The sequence below is a fragment of the Schistocerca cancellata genome, chromosome 9, assembly GCF_023864275.1.
Source record: "Schistocerca cancellata isolate TAMUIC-IGC-003103 chromosome 9, iqSchCanc2.1, whole genome shotgun sequence".
In the NCBI taxonomy this organism is placed as follows: Eukaryota; Metazoa; Arthropoda; class Insecta; order Orthoptera; family Acrididae; genus Schistocerca; species Schistocerca cancellata.
Window position 1 is genome coordinate 237,539,147 of NC_064634.1, and position 15,244 is coordinate 237,554,390.

Here is a 15,244-nt window from a genome sequence, read left to right on the forward strand (position 1 = left end):
TTCCATCGTAAAACGAATGTCCAGGTGGATCGAGTTCAGATGTTCTAGAAAGACACACAAATTCTCCCTACCATGAGGCCAAACAACGAAGGTATCATCAACGTATCTAAAGAAACAGGCGGGTTTCAAAGGCGCCGACTCCAACGCACGCTCCTCGAAGTCTTCCATAAACAAATTTGCGATCACAGGAGACAACGGACTACCTATCGCAACTCCATCTGTCTGCTCGTAATACTGATCATTAAATAAAAAGTAAGTGGATGTCAACACATGCCGAAAGAGATTAGTTAATTCAGCACCAAGCCTGGCCTCAATTAACCGCAACGAATCAGACAGAAGAACACGAGTGAAGAGAGAGACCACATCGAAACTCACTAAAATATCAGAGTCATTCAACCGCAGTCCCCCGAACGACGTAAAAAATCAGCTGAATTCCCAAAAGTTATTTGATAGTAAAATTAATCTACAGTTTTCAGTCCCTCATTTCCTATTTTAACTCCCTAAGCTTCGCGTGATTAAATTCCACTACAACCCATTATCCCGGTCTTGCTTTTGTTGATGTTCATCTTACGTCCTCCTTTCAGAACACTGTCCATTCCGTTCAACTGCTTTCCCAAGACCTTTGCTGTCTGAAAGACTTACAGTGTCATTGGTAAACCTCAAAGTCTTATTCCTTCTCCCTTGACTTTAATTCCTACTCTAACATTTTTCATGGTTTCCTTTACTGCTTGCTTAATCTACAGATTGAATAACATTGGGGACGGGCTACAACTTCGTCTCACTCCCTTCTCAACCACTGCTTGTCTTTCAAAACCCTCGAATCTTATAACGCCCGTCTTTTCTCTGTACTAGGTGGAAATTACCTTTCGGTCCCTATATTTTAGCCGTCCTACATTCAGAATTTCAGAGAGGGTATTCCAGTCAACATTGCGAAAGCTTTCTCTGAGTCTACAGTTGCTGTAAACGTAGGTTTGCCCTTCCTTTACCTAACTTCTAAGGTAAATCGGAGAGTCAGTGCTGCCCCTCATGTTCCTACATTTCTCCGGAATCCAAATTAATACTCCTCAAGTTCAGCTTCTACCAGTTTTTTCATTCTCTGTAAAGAATTCGTGTTAGTAGTTTGGAACCATGACTTATTAAGCTGATAGTTCGGTAATATTCACACCTATTAGCATCTGCTTTCTTTCTAATGGAATTATTACATTATTCTTGAAGTTGGAGGGTATTTCGCGTGTCTCATAGATCTTGCATACCAGTGGAATAGTTTTGCCATTGCCGGCTCTCAAAAGGATATCAGTAGTCCTGACGGAATGTCGTCTATTCTCGAGGCGTTGTTTCGCCTTGGGTTTTTAAGTGCTCTTTCAAATTCTTCTGGCAGTGTCATATCTCCCACCTCATCTTCTACTATATCCACTTTTCCATAATATTGCCTTCAAGTTCATTTCCCTCGTATAGTTTCTCTGTACAGGGTGGTCCATTGATAGTAACCGGGCCAAATATCAAACGAAAAAACTAGAAAGAACGAAACTCGTCTAGCTTGAAGGGGGAAACCAGATTGCGCTATGGTTGGCCAGCTAGATGGTGCTGCCATAGGTCAAATGGATATCACGTGCGTTTTTTTATAAATTGGAACCCCCATTTTTATTACATATTCGCGTAGTACGTAAAGAAATATGAATGTTTTAGTTGGACCACTTTTTTCGCTTTGTGATAGATGGCGCTGTAACAGTCACAAACATATGACTGTCTACATGCAGGCATAGACCGTATGTGTCGATGCTATTAAATATACAGGTATTTATGCATTGGAACAAGTGGCCAGTGATCGACATCGCTTGCAAGACCGGTGTAAAGTTTCACCGCCTGTACTGTATGAAGACATTCTCCCACAGGTTATCAGTCGTAGGAGAGGGACCCAGTTTCGTTGTTTGATACACTGCTTTTTCAGCTGTAACACGCTTTGTACACTGCCATACATTTTGTTTTCCGCCACGACTTCGACGTCTGTGTCAGATTCTAAACTGACATTAACACGTTTGGTCCATTGGCTCCCCCAGGAAACTAGACATCGCACAGTGTAAATCACATTAATAATCAACAGGGTACCTGGACTGTTGGGATGGAAAAGGCACCATCGATGTACTCTAATAACAAGCATCATATATGACAGTGCGATCAATTTTAGCAATTTTATCGTAATTTCAACACCGAGCAATTACGCAGCAGCATACTTACCAATTTCTGTATCATGGCTAAACAGTCCCTCCACTACTTTGTGAGTACCATCTCGAATGTAAGCAGAGGACTGTGCAGTATGTTCATTCATTAATTCATTGTTAATTCTCGAACATATACACCAAAGTATACCAGACAGCGACCTACATATCTCTAGCACTTCGATCATAGTGCGTAACTTATGATTTTTCTCTATGTGGGTGGGAGTCATAGGGCATTCTCGCATTCTTAGGATAAAGTTAAAGAGCGAAAGATCTCCTCGCATTGTCTTTGACCAACGCTCCATGAAGCTGACCAGAAGTAGCCCACTACATTCCACTTTTCGTGTAGGAACAGTGCGAACCGAGGCTGTAACTGCTGTCCCGCAACCATCCAACAGCACAAGATTTCTCCAGATGCGCGAATGTCGAATAGGTTATTCTCCCTTATCACTGTATAGTAGATATGAAACTGTTGAGATAGTACAACAGACGGTTAAGAACAAGAAATGGGTGGTTTTTATGCATGATGGAGCTCCAGACGGAAAGAGTTTGCTGCGTTATACGTAAATCAACTGCGCTATCAATTCTAAAATATTGTTCTAGTGTCTGGGGTCAGTACCAAGAAGGTATTGGTAAGAGAGAACATAAAGATATGCACTCCTAAGGCTACAATGTTCTGCACTTAAAACACGTCATAATGTTAGATCGTTGCGGTTTCCGACCTGTTAGTCGTATGGAACGCAACTCTGTTACTATCCCAATGTAAGAAAAATGTTTCCAGCCCATGACATACATTCTCCTTGGAGGTTTCTCTACGATAAACTATGCAGATAAACTTTAAAATGAAAAACTGCTTCCTTAAAACATCAATTCCTTGTGATACACGTACAATATAGCTTTCCACAGGCGTATAGCTCCCACTATTCACATACGATCACGGTTTAGAAATTATACTATGCTCGCATCAGTCCTATATAAAATGATCGTTAGTAACGGGGAATGCCTCTTACAAAGAACGAGACAAGTGCATAGCAGCGGTGTCTGAGAAGTGAAATTACACGTCATTCTGCCACTACCTCCGTAAACAGGACATCTGTCATGAAGATGTATATACGGACATTGTAGTACCTCACAAACACCTGTCGCTAACTTAGAATCACCGTAGTTATGAAACACCGTAGTTATGAAACTGAAGACATGATTTTATGACCAAGATGCTGCAGGGCAATAGAGTACGTCACATAAATCTTCTTTTGTCTAGAGGAATGTGTAGAAACAGGATGGAAGTCCTCTCATGATCGAGAGGTTCGCTGTTAACAATCGCATGTAGACAGTGCTCTACGTCACACACAGAACACGCAGTTGTATGCGAGTCGAACGCAGGTTATGTCACCCAACTGATGCCTCCCGACAGAGCAACGGGAAAAAATGGTCAAATGACATGCAGCAAAATGTCTCTCTCTCTCTAGAATGCATCGTCAGTCTACCTTTAAATCCTATCTCGGTACAGCTCCAACTCACTCTTTCACTCCATCCACTCTCTGCCATCCTTTAACGCATATGAAAGTAAGTTTATAGGCAGATGATTCTCTTTTTTCCAGAAAAGCGTCGAACACAGCAGTCAACTCGCGCGTGTCACTATTACCTCAATAGGCATGCAGTAGAATGCTGCCTCGATGAAAAATAAAAGATTGTAGCCCCGGTTTCCAGTGCATCAATCTCTCCGTTTTCCCGCATCCCTCTTGCTGCCGTCTGTCGTGTACTCGGTCCCATGTACAAGAATTGTTCTGCACCAATCAGAAGACATGCAAGTACTTCCTCAATTTCCCCAGCATTTCGGCACGTTTTCCCTCAATTTATACGTATTTTTCGCAATTCTATCGATTCTTTTGTCACTTCTGTCCATACGATAACGACATAACCTCTCGTTCTGTGTTCTAAAATTGCTTGTAAATGTAGTACAGCTGCCAACATCTAGCGCAAATGCCCTGTTTTTCTAATCGTGAAGCGTAGTATAGCACTGAACTCAATTGGATCCAGTAGCCTCCATCCACATATTTCACATTTGCAGTGCGTTTGCTCTGTTTTCTGTATGTCTGTTATGTGTTTGAGTCGCGGATGGCTCCCAGACATACAGAAAACAGAGTAAACGTGCTGCAACTGTAGAATATGCGGTTGGAGGTGACTGGTTGCATTCGAGTACAGTGCTATAATATACCTCCCGACCAGAAAAATAGTGCATTTGCGCTAGATGTTGGCAGCTGTAGTACATTTACACCCAATTTTGGAACACGGAAACCTGCTTCGATGTTGAGTCTTCCTAATTTCCCCAGCAAGAAGCAGCATTGTAACTGTACATACTGTCATCGTGTTGGAGGAACAGGCTTCATTTGATGCTGACCTTACACATCGTACTCGGGTGGTGGATCTACGACATGTTTCCACTTCCACCGAGTGGTCAAAACACTCTCCTATAGCCTTAACTCAGCTTATTTTGTTTCTAAGCAGGTTGCAGAATGTGGTGGATATTGCTCTCTCCGGCTTCTGGGTAAAATTGCTAAAACTGATCTCGCTATCAACTGCAGTATGTATTACAGCATATCGCTCCATATCAATTGGGTCTTTCCAATCCCGGCCGTACACTGGTACGCTGTTGATTAGCGCATAATGATTGACTGACACCACTCTGTTGAGATGGAGGGAACCTTGATGGAACAGTGGATATCTGCTAATTGTTGCTGTGGACATGGGAATAAATGTAGAAGTCATCACCTTAATACAGCTGTTTGGAAGCGCTCCTCATTGCTTCAGACTCGTCCTATATACGTATGCTACGATACCGTACACGTTCCTATTTTCATTTTTTTCCACCAGTACCTCTTTTTATTTGTGCTACCTCACGCGTGTTGTGATCAGCACCGTCCGGCGATAGTCAACATCGGGACAGTAATCATGTAAATAACTGCAAAATAAAGGAACAATGCTTTTCGAAACGGAGCGCCGAGACATCCGCTACCCTTTTGGTGAGACGATGAGATTAACTGTACAGGCAAACAGCTCGAATAACTGTCAGAAGCACTTTACAATACCGCAGACCCTTCCAATTTCCATATGTTGCGATGTCTTCCACATTTTTGTCAATGAGGAACATCGCGTCTGTGTTTTATTTCTACCAGCCTGTGGTGTGGTAGCTGTGCGGCTTATGTCATGCGATGTTCACTTTTCTGTGAGAGCATGAGGAGCGAAGCGTGTTAATGTCAGTTAGCAGCAGCTGAACTAGTTTCTAAGTCAAAGTAGAACAACAAAGTGTATGGCAGCGTACACTGATTGGATTTGTGACAACCAGGAAAAAACAATGTATTAAACAGCTTATGAAGGAGCAAAACAGGACCCTCTCTCATATAACTGATAGTCTGTTGGATATGGTCATACTACAGTACAGGTGATGAAACTTTACACCCGTCTGTGGAAGTGACTTTGATCATGAACCACCTGCTCCAATGAACCAATACCTGTTGGTTGGTTGGTTGGTTTAAAGATTAAAGGGACCAAACTGCAAAGGTCATCGGTCCCTTGCTTCATAAAAACACAGAGCACAGTGAAACCATCCACCAGTCAGGCGAAGCACTAAAATAAAAATTCCGGGGGAAGAAAAGCCACATGGTCAATAGTAAGACGACACGGAAAACGGAGCACAGCAACAAAAACTACATAGAGAACAAAGGCAGAAGGAATTAAAACTGCACAGCAGAGGACAGTGGCTGGCTGATCACGAAAATAATAGGATGAACCAGCCACTCTGCAACACGTTAAAACGTCCAGCCTAAAAGATTAGGGTGGAGTCGAATTACAACACAAAACAAAGTAAAAGATACAGCACAAAAGAGGGTGATTAAATGGACCTATAAAAGCCGCTTGCGCGAATAAAACTTAAAACCCGATCTGCCAGAGAGACATTGTCACCTAAAAGAGATGATAAATCACCCTGGAGATTAAATGCACGCCTGAGAGCGGTTAAAAGAGGACATTCCAACAACAGATGGGCCACCGTCATGGTTGCACCACAGCGACAATGAGGGGGGTCCTCTCGACGCAGCAGATGACCATGCGTCAGATAAGCTACAGAGAATAACAGAATCCCTGCGAGAGGCCCGCATGGAGGAACCCCACACGGTCGTGGTCTCCTTTACACGCCGCAGCTTGTTGGGTACAGACAGAGTGCACCATTCGTCTGCCCACATCCCAAAGACCCGACGGCGTAACACCGATCGAAGATCAGTGGCCGGGAGGCCGATCTCCAACGGCAGTTTGCGGGTGGCTTCTTTAGCTAACTTGTCGGCGTGTTCGTTTCACGCTATCCCAACATGTCCCGGGGTCCATATGAACACCACTGAACGTCCACGCTGTTCAAGAGCATATTTAATAGGATTAACAAATATGTTTGAGTGATAGACATGAATGCACCCCGAGAGACACAGATCTCGTTCGGACTATCTGTATGTAGTTTGGAGATGTGTCACAAAATCTTCGCCCTTCCTCCATGCCATGTATGATGTGTAGCCTTCCTAAATTTCCCGACAAGAAACACGACCGTAATTGCTCGTACTATCTCTCCTACCAGCTCGTGTTGCAGAGGAAATTTCGTTTGGCGCTGGTCGTATACACTGTACACGGTTGGAGAAGATATGACATCATGTTCCCATTTCTACTAAGTGGTCAACATGCGCTCCTGTCGCATCAACTCAGCTCGTCCCGTTTCCCCACAGGATGCAGGAGATCACAGGTATGACATTCTCTGACTTCCGTACAGGTCACACTTAAATTGGGATGAACACATAGACTAAGCTGCATGGGTGGTGGGGGCATAAACTTAGGTGTAGTTAGAAGATACAGAGGGACTGTCTAAAAAACAGCGCTGGTGTTTCTGCCGTCTGGAATATTTAGCAGATAGGTTCGAAAGAGGTGACTCACTTTGAGATATGAGAGTGCCACAAATATGATTCAACAGTGGCTGTAATCATTAAAAGATGTCTATACAGGATCCAGCACAGGTGGATGAATGGATAGACATGATTCCAAATTGCAGACAGCATTTCCAGAATAAAGTATTACACTATCAGTGACTCGTATGTGTACCTGTGCACCCAAGACCGCATTTATATAAGGGTGACGGTAACGTAGTCGCGACGATAGTATTTTGAATAGCACGGTCTTTACGCGAAATGTATGTTGTGGGCTGTAGATCCCTCTGTGGTCAGCTTCCGATGTCATTTCTCAATGATGTTCCTCGAAAAGAACATCGTGTTCCCTCCACTGATTCCCATTTGAGCTACCTGTTGAATGTAATCCACCTACAGAAAAAAAAATTGTCGCCGTGCAAAGTGACTCTCATGATCAATTTAATTTCGAATTGACGAGGAAATTCTGCGGTGATCGGTAGTTTTGGCATCAAAATAGTCGAAGTTTTTTTCCTGGTTTTGCGCAGGGTGGGTATGTCTCTGCTGATGACTTATGATCGGTGGCAGTACACTCCGCTGGACGTCACAAAATAATGAGAGGCGACTGTAGCCGAATGTATAAACGACACCGATTTTGCTAATAAAACTAATTGATAATGGACTTGTCTATTTTTGTGGAAAGAGGACATTTATTATCGTCGTGAACGTTTTTTTTCCTTTTTTATTAGTTGCTTTATTAGAGGAGACAAGTTGATGTTAAATAGTCCAGGGCAGAACGGCTAGTGCCTTCCCTACAAGGCCGTGGCTCTCCCTTGGTCCCATCTGGAGTGTCCTACGGATGGGTGGGGTTACGCTACTTAATTTCCCTTTTGTGTTGTCAAGGAGGGCCGCCTACAGGCATGGTGCATATCACTAGTGCCACGGAGGCCCTGCAGCTGTACGAGGGTCGGAAGAAAAACAGAAAAGGGCGCTGGACACAACCGCCCTCTTTCTAGGAGAACCAGTGCTTGGGGGATGTGTGGCTATATTTTACACAAACAAGTTGCACTTGGGTGGTCAGCCGTCCTTTTACCCCTATTTTTAGCGACTATACACATTTTTGTTCAGGCATAGGGTCATCGCCTTAGGGCAGCGGGCAACTTGTGGAAAGCTGAGTGCAGGTAGCGAGCTGGACAGTTCTCCAGAATTTCATTGTTGTCCCAGAGGGTTCTGGTCATTCCGAGATTTACTTTTAACATATTGCAAGAGAGAATTGCTGATGTTAAATAAAAGTGTTTTCCATCACAGAACGAGAGGCCTATTGAAGGTGTTAGGGACCTGCCTAGTCTGTGTCAGATCGTCACCGCAGGTGCGCCCCCTAACCATTAGGGGTGGATGTGTCACTATCCTTTAGACAAACAAGTTGCATTTGGGACAGCCATCCTTTTATCTCCTATTGTCTAGTTAATTATACCAGCTTTTGTGTCGGTGAATAACCATCAACTCAAGGCGGACAGTGGCCATCATGTGCCGGAGGCTGCTGGTGCAGTAGCTCCCTCCCTCCATCCATCCATCCTGCACGAGGATGGAGGGAGTGACGGGAGTGTGCCTCGATTTTCGGCAGTTTGTGACTGTATATCGAGGAGAACGCACATTCAACTACCGCCTCCTCGGTAGTCTTTTAGGACGATGATTTTCATCAGTGCATGTGTTGCATTATGACCCGTTCATTATGAGTACTGGTTCTTACACAACAATTTCGAAGTGTAATTAGAAGTGTGATGCATTTTTTCCATCAGCTGTGACAGTGAGTATTGGCTTCGATTACGTGGGCCGCAGAATGGTCTTTAAGCAGGCATCTGTTGCGAACTCTGACTTCAAACAGCGATAGATACTGCATGCTTACAGGTAATACACTTTTTAAACTCCTCTCTATCCAACACCAGCATCTCAGCAATTGAACGTATTTCCCTCCAAAAAGAATAAAGATAGTATCTTATACCCTAGGCTTTTTCCCGCCAGTTTGTAGGTGTAGGGTAGAGTTTGTGTGTTTCTGTCGTTGGTTTTGAGTGGTACTGCGAAATTTTTTCCCTGCGGGATAACACCAGTTTTATGGTATCGTCAGTTTTTGGGCTGTATCGCGATTTTATGCCGTCCTTGTGCAGCTCTGTGCATGTTTTTGTTGTGGTCTTCAGTCCTGAGACTGGTTTGATGCAGCTCTCCATTCTAATCTATCCCGTGCAAGCTTCTTGATCTCCCAGTACCTACTGTAGCCTACATCCTTCTGAATCTGCTTATTGTATTCATCTCTTGGTCTTCCTCTACGATTTTTACCCTCCACCCTGCCCTCCAGTACTAAATTGGTGATCCCCCGATGCCTCAGAACATGTCCTACCAACCGATCCCTTCTTCTAGTCAAGTTGTGCCACAAATTCCTCTTCACCCCAATTCTATTCAATACCTCCTCATTAGTTATGTGATCTACCCATCTAATCTTCAGCATTCTTCTATAGCACCACATTTCGAACGCTTCTATTGTCTTCTTTTCTAAACTATTTATCGTCCATGTTTCACTTCCATACATGGGTACACTCCACACAAATACTTTCAGAACCGACTTCCTGGCACGCTGTGCATACAGTTGTGAAATTAGGACCAATCTTTGTGATTAACTACGTAATTAGGATTGATCTTTGCTTCAGTTTCCCCACCCAAAAATAAATAAATAAATAAATAACGCTAACCTAACCTCCCTCTTCTGCATATGGACAGCTTACATGTGTTGGAGATGCACTTGGGTTTTCCATCCAGTAGAATCAGGGTTAGAGTCCCATAAAGGGCATAGCCATTTTTAGTTTCCTGTCAGTTCCAAGTGCCTCTGGTGGTTTAATTCTGTTAAGAGGGTTTCACTTGGACTTTCGACCCAGGAGGACCAGGGTTTGATTCCCTGATTGATACCATCAATTTTAATTTTCCGCGAATTCCCGGGTGGAGGGGTGGGTTGGGATGTCAGCACAGCTCTGGGACAAGGAAATTTCCACGAAAATTCGAAGTTCCCGCCAAAATTGGAAATTCCTGCCAATAGGATAGGTTGGTGGGAGTGGGGGTGGGGAGGGAGGAGTGGGAGGAGGAGGCCGGGGCACACATACAGCTGAGAAAACACGTGGCGTCATCTGGGGGCGGGGGTGGGCATGGTCGGGGGCGGCAGAGGACGGGTGTGTGCGGGGGTGGGGCTTATTAATTGATCAATTTAATTAATTTGCATATCAATTTGATATCAAAATTGCGCTGACACCCCCACTATCCTACTACTCCTAATATCTTTCAAAATGCCTCGCATAAAAAACAGCATTTTTCTGGGGCTCGTACATCGATTTATTTTGGTGATAGAAAGGTAGGGTCAAGTGTTCTGGATAGCCTTGGGCTTGGCACCATTCGTATATCTAACAGAAGGGTCGTTTTAGTGCTACTATCCTACAGCATATGGTCACAGTACGAATTTTACATTCTTCCTCCTGTTTAGGCAAAAGGAGTATATCGGTTGGTTCTTTTTACATTCGATATAGTCTACGGTGGGCCTTAAGGAGCTTATAGAGGTACCATAAGCTCATAGGCGGATTGCTTAGAAAAAGAAAAAAAAGATTATTTCCCATTGTTTTGTACCAAAACCGAGCCGCAGATTTCAAGACTTCCATGCGCAGAAAACTGCTGAAATTTTTACGTCACATTGCTATGATACCCACCTCGAACTACCTCAAAAATTTTCTTATGTCTTCGTCCATTTTCGAGATACAGAGGTTCACTCTTACTCTACCGATACACGCAAAATATGCGGGTAAAATCTCGTGTGTAGCGAAAACGTAGTTAAGAAAGTGGCGTATCACGGAAAAATATGCTGCAAAGTGTCTCCTTTATCATCATAAGAGTTCTGTGAAACCCATTAGTAGTATTGAAAGACATGTAAAATTTTTGTGCACGTAAAATCCGGTGTGAGGTGTAAAATATATAGTTTTGCATTATTTCAATCCTTCATAAGTAAACTATCAAAATTTTACAGACACATTAAATACTTTTCATACAATAATATGCTCTGCCGTGTGAGGGGGAAAAAGGGAACAAATGGAAAAATGCTTCCATAGAGCCCAAAAGAGACGAATATGCTCCTGTTTAAAAGACTCTGTCTGAAAGGTTGGGTACCAGCTGCCTCAGTCTACTTTTCTGAGCACTTTTAAAAATTATGCCGCGCAAATGTATTCCCGCTTTTTTCTGCTGAGAGAGGGAGACAGTGGGAGTGGGAAAGAGGTGGAAAAGTAAAAAATACTGGAAGACAGTAGGAGTGGTTATGGTGCAGAAAGAGTGAAGGAGACGGTGGTAGTATAAGAGAAAGAGAGGGCCATAGTGGCAGTGGAACGTAGTTGACAGTAACAGAACAGTGCTAGAAAAGGAGTGAGGGAGGCAGTGCCAGTGGGATTAAAATAAAGAGGAAAAGGAAGTGGAAATGGGTGAGAGAAAGCGACAGTGAGAGATAAGAGCCTGTGACAATGATAACGAAGAAAAGAGAGAGGTAACGACAGTGAGAAGAGACCGCAGCAATGGGAAGGAATGAATGAGATAGTAGCAGTAAGAGAGAGCAAGAGTCTGACAGCGATAGTAAGAGGAAACACTAGTAGTAGGATAGAACAAAGAAGACTGTGGCTGTGAGACAGGAGACAGTTAGAAAGACGCAAAGAGGTAATGACCATGAGTTGGACTGAATGAGTGAGTGAGAATGGGCATGCGGGAATGTATGTGGATGAGCGACTTACAAGCGTGTGAGAGAGTTACAGTTAGGGGGGCTTGTGGGAGAGAGAGGTGATGTGCATTTTAAAATGTGTATGAGTATGTTCTCATGCCAAAATATTTGGGAAAATTTTTTTTAAAGGTACTGAGGAACGTAGAAAGAGGCAGCTGGTACATCATTTTTCAGTCAGCCATTTAAACAAGAGAATATTCGCCTTTTTGTGCTACAATAGGAGAATTTTTCCGCTGGTGACTATACTCTGGATTTTTTCTCGACTGAGGTCTTGCATGAACTGAACATGTTGTAGTAACTCACGTGCTCAATAAATGTTGATTTTATGAGACACTCTTTACAGCATTGGGGAAATCGTTCTACATATCAACATTCCGGGTTGCACATGAGCCGATAGAATCTTCAAGTTCCTTCCTCGCAAAACCGTTTATAATGCGTAATGGCCACGGAGCTCTTACTGCGATTTTTCTCTTCTAGAATAGCTTTAACTTTCAACGGTATTCTGGTCCTATCACGCGCCATTAATCGCGACGTTGCCTCACACATTATTACGACCTCAGCTCAAGAATGCCATAATGACAGCTTCAAGTGCTGCGTCGACATTCACAGTGAATCCTCTGATTTTTTTTGTCCATGTCTGTCCACAGTTAACGAGGCAAAAGTCCTTTTTCAGAAACGCCCGTCTCTTAAGCTTTTGTACGTGGGATGGTTTCGGTAACGATTTACAACTTGTAAAAAACGCTATTACTACTCAGGCACCAACGAGAATACTGTACAAGAAACCTTTTACTAATGAGGACAGATTACTTAAGCTGAGGCTTGTGTTTTCAGTGATAACTCTACTGATCATACTGCACTTAAGTTCTAATGTATTATACAGGGTGTATCATAATTAATGACGTAAACGCATTCAGTTGAAAGTACACGATACTAGAAGCAAAAAAGTCCCAGTAAACATAGGGCCGAAAATGCATTCCCTTAAGAACTAAGAGCAATTTTTCATCTTCGATACTGTGAAGCAAATCTCTTCTACTACAAGCTCTTTCCTTTCCATATTTTGTGAAGTGATAATATGGCCCAAACAAGAAAAAAGTCCAGTAAAAATGTCCATACCTTAAAAGTTATGAGCACTTGTCCATTAGAAGAGTTTTGTTCCAAAGTACCGCAGATGAACAAGTGCTCATAATTCTTAAGGTATGCGTTTTAGAGCACATGTTTACTGGACATTTTTTTCTTGTTTTGGTCCATATTATCACTACCCAAAATCTGGAAAGCAAAGAGCTTGCAGTAGAGGAGATTTGCTTCACAGTATCGAAGATGAAAAATTGCTCGTAGCTCTTACGGTATGCATTTTCGACCCTATGTTTACTGAGACTTTTTTGCTTCTAGTATCGTGCACTTTCAAACTATATGAGTTTACGTCATTAATTACGATACACACTGTGTAACGAGGTAATGTAGAAGTTAACTGCCAGAAACTAATTCAGGAGGTACGGCATTCAGATCTTCGCTCGGTCATTCTGATTTCTGTTTTTGCCATGGCGTGTCTAAATCCCATGATCGCTTCACAAAATTATGTGACCGTCGATGATAAATTACAGTGAAGTGGCAAAAGTCATGCGATAGTGATGTGCACATTTACAGATGGCGGTTTTATCGCGTACACAGGGCGTTGACGGAGCTGTTGTGATTCATGTGAAAAGGTTTCCGACGTGATTACGGCCGCACGACGAGAATTACTAGACTCTGAACACGGAATGGCAGTTGGAGCTGGGTGCATCGGACTTCAGTTTCGGAAATCGTCAGGGAATTCAATATTCCGAGATCCACATTGTCGAGAGTGTGTAAGAATACCAAATTTCAAGCATTGTCTCTAACTACAGACAAGGCAGTGGCCGACGACCTTCACGAAACAACCAAAGGCAGTGGCGTTTGCGTATAGTTCTCAGTGCTAACAGGCAGGCAACACTGCGCGAAATAACGGTAGAAATCAATGTGGGGCGTATGACGAACGTATCCGTTAGGACAGCTTGGTGAGATTTGGCATTAATGCGCTATGGCAGCGATCAGAGAAAGGGCATTTGCTAATAGCATGAAATTGCCTGCAGTGCCTCTCCTGGACTCTATATCAGTTGGACTCTAGACGTTGGTCGGATGAGTTCCGATTTCAGGTGGTAAGAGCTGGTGGCAGGATTCGAGTGTGGCGCAGAGCCCACAGAGTCGTGAACACAGGTTGTCAGTAAGGCACTGCGGAAGCTGGTGGTGGCTCCACAGTGGTGTGGGCTGTGTGTACATCGAATGGACGGGTTCCTCTGGCCCAGCTGAACAGATAATTGATTGGCAGTGTTTGTGTTCGGCTACATGGAGCCCATTTGCAGCGGTTCATGGACTTCATTTTCCCAAAAAACGATGGTACTTTTATGAATGACAATGCGCCATGTCACGAGGCCGCGATTGGTTGTAAGAACATTCTGGACAGTTCGAGCGAATTATTTGGGCTCCCAAATGGCTAGACATGAATCCTGTGGCACGCTCATGGGGCATGGTCGAGGGGTCAGTTAGTGCACTAAATTTTGCGCCAGCAACACTTCTGCAATTATGGACGGCTATAGAGGCAACATGGCTCAGCATTTCTGCCTTTTTCCTTTAAAATTTTCTACAGTTTTTGGTGATTGTCTCTCGGGATACCAGAAGATTTCTTGGAAAGATTTTTGGGAGCTTTTGAAAGGGAAACATAGATTTACAGATAGGTCTTACAGCAAAAAGGTTGTGTGGTCACCTCTCCGTTAACACGTCGATATGAATCAGGAACATATGTAACCATTGAGGCTCTGATTGGTAGACTGTGACGTGCCCGTCCATATGTGCTGTGAGCTCATCACTAAATCCTTGACTTCACTTGGTCGCTGAAGGAGGAGTGTCAGCTGGTCTGAGGTATTCGCATTTGACAAGAAAGATCAGGTGGTAAAGGAACTAGAAGAATGTAGCAATACTGCAGTTACACTCCCGTGTTATTCTCATGGAATAGGGTCGCATATTGTCTTGCTGATTCAAAATGGTTCAAATCGCTCTGAGCACAATGGGACTTAACTTCTGAGGTCATCAGTCCCATAGAACTGAGAACTACTTAAACCTAACTAACCTAAGGACATCACACACGTCCATGCTCGAGGCAGGATTTGAACCTGCGACCGTAGCGGTCGCGCGGTTCCGGACTGTAGCGCCTGGAACCGCTTGGCCACTCCGGCCGGCTGTCTTGCTGGAAACTGCCACATGAATGCACTGGTACGCAAAGCACC